We start from the raw sequence: 6,404 nt of genomic DNA, 5'->3' as shown, positions 1-6,404 counted from the left end.
TTATTTTAACTCTACTAATGTTAACCACATACTAAGAGGAGTAATTTGAAGACCACGAACAAAAATCAAAAGAAAATTATTGCTAAGACATAAAAGAGTCGTTCCCCCCCCCCCCCCCCCCCCCCCCCCCCCAAAACCTAAACCTGACATTGTCCTCAACACTATAACGACTAAAAAAAAAAAAATAACAGCCCCCCCACCCCCAAAAACCTAAACCTGACATTGTCCTCAACAGTATAACGACTAAAAAAAATAATAATAACAGCTTAGCTAGTTATACTCCAGCAGGGTGAGGGTTAAGCTCCCTCAGGGCTCCTAAATCCATAGGTGGGACCATATGTGTGTGCTCATCAACAATAATACCGAAAAGTCAATAAAGACCCCCAGGAATGATACATAGTCTCCCTCGAAGAAGGTTTACTCGTATCAGCCGTACCCGTAGGTAATCATCCGTAGATGAAACTGCTATACGACATCACACTTTGAAGAAATCTCCGTGTGACTGGCCATTGAAGGCAGCAGGAATCACACGCTAAACACAAGTCCTTAAGTTACTCACCATAACGCTTTCATTCAATACTTCAAGATCGACCTGGTCAATCCCAAAACGGTTGTTTGAGCACAGACCTCTCAAACTAGGGACCAAAAGTCTGGTCATCAACTACCGGAATCATTTATGCTCTCAGCCGGCAAATAAGAAAGAATAAACAAAATAAAACAAAATAAAATAAAATAAAAATAAAACTGTAATGTACAAAGGGATAGAAACATGGGGATTGCCCACAATGTGCTAAGTTTATAGTCGTAAGCAAGACTCTGACGCATTCAAGATGAAATGACAGGTTCCTCCAAGAAAATCAACTTTGCCTCCTTCGGTGTGGGGACATTCTCAAGATACGGTTTGAGCCTCTGACCGTTAGCTTTGAAGATCGACCCGTCTCCGTGATTGCGGATCTCAATAGCGCCATGAGGAAACGCCTGTGTAACTTCAAATGGACTGGACCACCTGGATCTTAGCTTCCCTAGAAACAAATGCAATCGTGAGTTATAAAGTAAAACATTCTGCCCAATAGTAAAAGACTTGCAAAAAATATATTTATCATGTAAAAGCTTTGTTCACTCCTTATACAGTTTGGCATTCTCATAAGCATCATGACGTATCTCCTCCAACTCATTCAATTGCAACTTTCTCTCCTCACCCGCTTGAGTTAAATCAAAATTTAAAGCCTTAATGGCCCAATAAGCTCTATGCTCAAGCTCAACAGGTAGATGACATGCTTTGCCGAACACTAGGCGAAATGGAGACATCCCAATCGGAGTCTTATAAGCGGTTTGATAGGCCCATAAGGCATCGTCCAATAGAGTGGACCAATCTTTCCTATCAATGCGAACCGACTTCTCCAAAATTTGTTTGATCTCCCTATTAGAGATTTCCACTTGACCACAAGTTTGCGGGTGGTACGGAGTGGACACCCGATGAGTGATGGAATATTTCTTCAATAAGGTCTCAAATGCTTTATTACAAAAATGAGATCCCCCATCACTGATGATCGCTCTCGGGGTACCACACCGATTAAAGATATTTTCATTTAAAAACTTTACCACCACTTTGTGATCGTTTGTCTTACATGATATAGCTTCAATCCATTTAGAGACATATTTAACAGCAACAAGAATGTATTGATAGCCGAACGAGACAGGAAAAGGACCCATGAAGTCAATACCCCACACATCAAACAATTCAACAATAAGAATGGGGTTAAGAGGCATCATGTTCTTCCTAGAAAAACAACCAGTTCGTTGGCATTTATCACACACCTGACAAAACTCATGGGCATCTCTAAATAATGAAGGCCAATAGAAACCACATTGCAAGACTTTAGCCGCTGTCTTTCTAGCACCAAAATGTCCACCACATGCATGGGAATGACAAAATTCAAGAATGTTGGCAAAGTCTTGCTCATGTACACAACGCCTAATGACTTGGTCAGAACACACCTTGAACAAATAAGGGTCATCCCAAAAAAAATGTTTGACTTCGGAAAAGAATTTTAACCTATCTTGTTTACTCCAATAATCAGGAATCTTATGAGTTACAAGATAGTTGACCATGTCAGCAAACCAAGGCAACTGGGATACTTGGAGAAATTGTTCATCAGGGAAGGAATCATTTAAAGGAAGGAATCCTTCCTGAGGTACTACACAGATCCTAGATAGATGATCAGCAACAACATTCTCACAACCCTTCTTATCTCAAATCTCAAGGTCAAATTCTTGCAATTACAAGATCCATCTAATCAAGCGAGGTTTAGTGTCCTTGATGGATAATAAGTACTTCAAAGCAGAATGATCAGTGAACACTATAACCTTTGACCCTACATATATGATCTGAATTTGTTCAAGGCAAACACAACAGCTAGCAACTCCTTGTCAGTGTTAGTGTAATTCAATTGAGCATCATGAAGAGTGCGGCTAGCATAATGAATGACACAGGGTATTTTATCCGTCTTTTACCCCAAAACAGCCCCCAATGCATAGTCAGAGGCATCACACATCAACTCAAAAGGCAAAGACCAAATAGGGGGTTGGACAATGGGTGCAGTGGACAAACATTTCTTCAGTGTCTCAAAAGCATGAATACAGGCATCATCAAAGGCAAAAGCAACATCTTGAGCAAGTAAATTAGTTAAAGGATGAGAAATTTTGCTAAAGTCTTTAATGAAATGCCTATAGAACCCAGCATGGCCAAGGAAAGAACGCACCCCCTTCACAGAAGTGGGTGGTGGCAGATTGGCTATGAGATCAACCTTGGCTTTGTCCACTTCTACACCCCGCTCAGACACTACATGTCCTAAAACAATTCCTTCTATCACCATGAAGTGGCATTTCTCCCAATTCAAGACTAAATTGGACTTAATGCAACGGGACAATACGAGTGAAAGATTGTGCAGACATGTATCAAAACTAGAGCCAAACACAGAAAAGTCATCCATAAAGACCTCTAAAAATTCACCAATCATGTCAGAAAAGATACTCATCATGCACCGTTGGAAAGTGGTGGGCGCATTGCATAAACCAAAAGGCATGCGTCTATAAGCATAGGTGCCAAACGGACACGTGAATGTGGTCTTTTCCTGGTCTTATGGAGCAATGGGAATTTGATTGTAGCCGGAGTATCCATCTAAGAAGCAATAAAAATTGTGGTCGGCCAATCGCTCTAGTACCTGATCAGTGAAAGGTAGTGGGAAGTGATCCTTCCTAGTAGCGGAATTAAGTTTTCTATAGTCAATGCAGACACGCCACTTGGTGGTAGTTCTTGTGGGAATCAATTCACCACTCTCATTTTTCATTATAGTTATCCCCCCTTTCTTAGGGACAACTTGAATTGGACTCACCCAGGTGCTATCGGAAATAGGGTAAATGATTCCTGTCACAAGCAACCTGATGACTTCTTCTCTCACAACCTCCAACATATGGGGATTTAACCTAAGTTGCATCTCACGTGAGGCTTCAGTCCCCTCCTCCAAATGAATATGATGCATGCATATGGAGGGGCTAATCCCTTTTAAGGCATCAAGAGTCCACCCCAATGCCTCTCTGTGTGCTTGTAAAACTTCAGTCAATTGTTCCTCCTGCTCAGTACTCAAATCAGAGGAAATAATGACTGGTAATGAGTTCATGGGTCCCAAGAACGCATACTTCAACGTGGGAGGAAGTGGTTAAGATCTAGCTTGGAAGTTTCAAGAAGTTTGTCCAAGTCAAGAGGAAGATCCTGTAGATGTTCAGTTGTGATAACCTCATAAGCTTCCTCCAACAGAGGTACAAAATTGAGTAAAGAATTAACCTCTCGGAAATATGTTTCCTCATCAAAATAGTCCATGTCTAAAGATGTTATGCAAGACTCAAAAGATTCAAGAGTGGATTCGTCATCAAGCATAACAGTTTCTATCTTAAATGCAGGACTCAGATCATCAGACTCAAGTGGGTGGTGCCCGGCATTAAATACATTCAATGAGACCTTAAAATTTCCAAAAGATAACTCCTACTCACCACTTTTACAATGAATGATAGCATTAGATGTGGCTAAGAAGGGACGTCCTAGGATGACAGGAATTTGGTTGGTCACATTGACTACTGGTTCTGTATCATGAACAATAAAATCAACCGGGAACAGAAATTTGTCCACTTTTATCAAAACATCTTCAACTATTCTTGATAGAATGGTCAGCTAGTTGAAGTGTGATAGGGGCAGACTTCAATTCCCCCAAACCTAATTGCTGGTACACAAAGAAAGGAAGCAAATTCACACTTGCCCCTAAGTCAAGAAGAGCTCTTTGGATGGTATGTTCACCAATGACACATGAAATTGTGGGACATCCAGGATCTTTAACTTTAGGAGGAGTGTTGTGCTTCAGAATTGAGCTTACATTCTCAGTAAGAAAGACCTTTTTGTTAACATGTTGTTGTCTCTTCTGTGTACAAAGGTCTTTCAAAAATAGGGCATAGGCAGGGACTTGCCTAATAGCATCAAGAAGTGGAATGTTAATGTGAACCTTACTAAACAGTTCCAACGTTGCATGCATGCTATCTCCTTTCCTAGGTGGGCCCGATAACCTCTGTGGATAAGGAGCTAGTGGGACATTGTTAGGGATCTACTTGGCTGTTGATGGAGAACTTGGAGGTTCTTCACTCAATGATGTGTCCACATTGTCATCCTTTGACTCCTTAGACTTAGTGGTCCCTACCCCATTGTTCAACTCACGAACACTCCTAAGGGTGGTTATGGATTTGGCTTGCTAATGGTGGGGTTTGGAACTCAACCCACTCTCATGTGTGCTTTTGGGGTTAGGAATGGTTTGACTCGGGAGTCTATTTTGTGCTTGTTCACTCATGTGGCTGGCTAACTGACTCACTTGCATTTCAAGTTTAGAAATGGAGGACTGTGTATTCTGCATGAATAATTGAAGTGTATCCTCAAGTGAAGGTTTTTGTGGAATCAATGGCTGTTGAGTGAAGTGTGGGCGCGGAGCTTGGGGTTGAGTAAACCCTGGAGGACCCCCAACCTGTGGGCCCTTGGACCATGAGAAATTTGGGTGCCTAGCCCAACCCGGATTATATGTTTATGAAAAAGGATCGTTCTGGTTTGGTCTATGAAAATTCTGGACTGCATTCAAGTCCTCAATGAGCTCTGGGTAGGATGAACTAGATGGACACATTTGTGTGGGATGAGAGGAACCAGAGCATATGGCACAGACAGTAGATGGGTTAGGAGCAGGTGAACTCTTGGACACCATAAGGGCATCAATTTTTCTAGTCAACCCCTCAATCTTGGCCATGAGCATAGGTGTTTCACTAACCTCGTAGAGACCCCCTCTTTTGGCTTCGTGGGATCTCCTATCGACATTAAATGACGAACCCCATTGCTGAGATTGATCACTCAACGTTTCAAAGAAGTCCCACGCCTCACTAGCACTCTTACCCTTCAAACTCTGTTATGCACGCAATAACATTATTATTTTAGTTGTTTTATTTAATTTACTTTATTTTATTTCAGTTTTAGGCCATATGGGTATTTTTGGAATTATTAATTAATAGGGATATTTTTGGAATATTTTATTCATAATAGGGATATTTTTGTAATATTTTATTAAACCCTAACAGGGTGAACCCTATTTAAGGGGTAAGAGTAATGAGAAAAGGAAGCATTGAAGTATTAAGAATTAGGTTAAATTTAGCGTAAAGAGGCTTAGAGTTCTCCTCAACGAGCTCTAGGGTTTCAAGCTTCCCTTTGGTTTAATCTTTCGTTTTCGTTCTCCATGTCTTCCTTCAATCCTTACTATCCGTACGGTAATCCGTGGCAGATTGCAGATCCACCCAAAGAATCCTTGTGCCAGATCCAGGACCGTAACAAACTCCCACCACTCGTTGCATCTACCATGGATCTAACCTGGGGTGTACGACCTTGATAAAAGTATTGCACTAAATGCCATTTCTCAAACCCATGATGCGGACACCTACAGATCAAATCCTTCCATTTCTCCCAAGCCTCATAAAAGTGTTCACCCTCCTGCTGCATAAAGTTGGAGATTTCTCTCCTGAGGGTTGTAGTTCTCTGAATGGGAAAGTATTTGGACAAAAATTTTGTGACTAATGTGTCCCATGAAGTAATGCTGCCCACCTCTAAGGAATTAAGCCAAGACTTGGCCTTATCCTTAAGTGAAAATGGAAAAAGTCTTAACCGGATAGAGTCATCTGAGAAATTCTGGAATTTGAAAGTTGCACAAATATCTAAGAATTCCTTGATGTGGTAATATGGGTCCTCCTTCTCCAACCCATAGAATTTAGGGAGGAGTTGGATCACACCCGGTTTCAACTCATAACTTGCGGCAGTAGTGGGTGGCGAT

The 6,404-nt window shown here is 41.3% G+C and overlaps 1 non-coding gene across 1 annotated transcript; it reads left to right on the top strand.

Annotated features, from left to right (window-relative positions):
* The first annotated feature begins 5,996 nt into the window (after positions 1 to 5,996).
* LOC137954049 (small nucleolar RNA R71) lies at positions 5,997 to 6,103 on the top strand. Its single transcript, XR_011112481.1, has one exon. It is a non-coding gene; the product is annotated as a small nucleolar RNA R71 (small nucleolar RNA).
* The last annotated feature ends 301 nt before the right edge of the window (positions 6,104 to 6,404 follow it).

The sequence above is a fragment of the Aristolochia californica genome, unplaced genomic scaffold, assembly GCF_029961685.1.
Source record: "Aristolochia californica isolate CCGP_79_NKW_82.1479 unplaced genomic scaffold, dmAriCali1.0.hap1 SCAF_16, whole genome shotgun sequence".
Lineage (NCBI taxonomy): Eukaryota > Viridiplantae > Streptophyta > Magnoliopsida > Piperales > Aristolochiaceae > Aristolochia > Aristolochia californica.
This window is presented reverse-complemented; position numbering and strand designations above follow the sequence as displayed.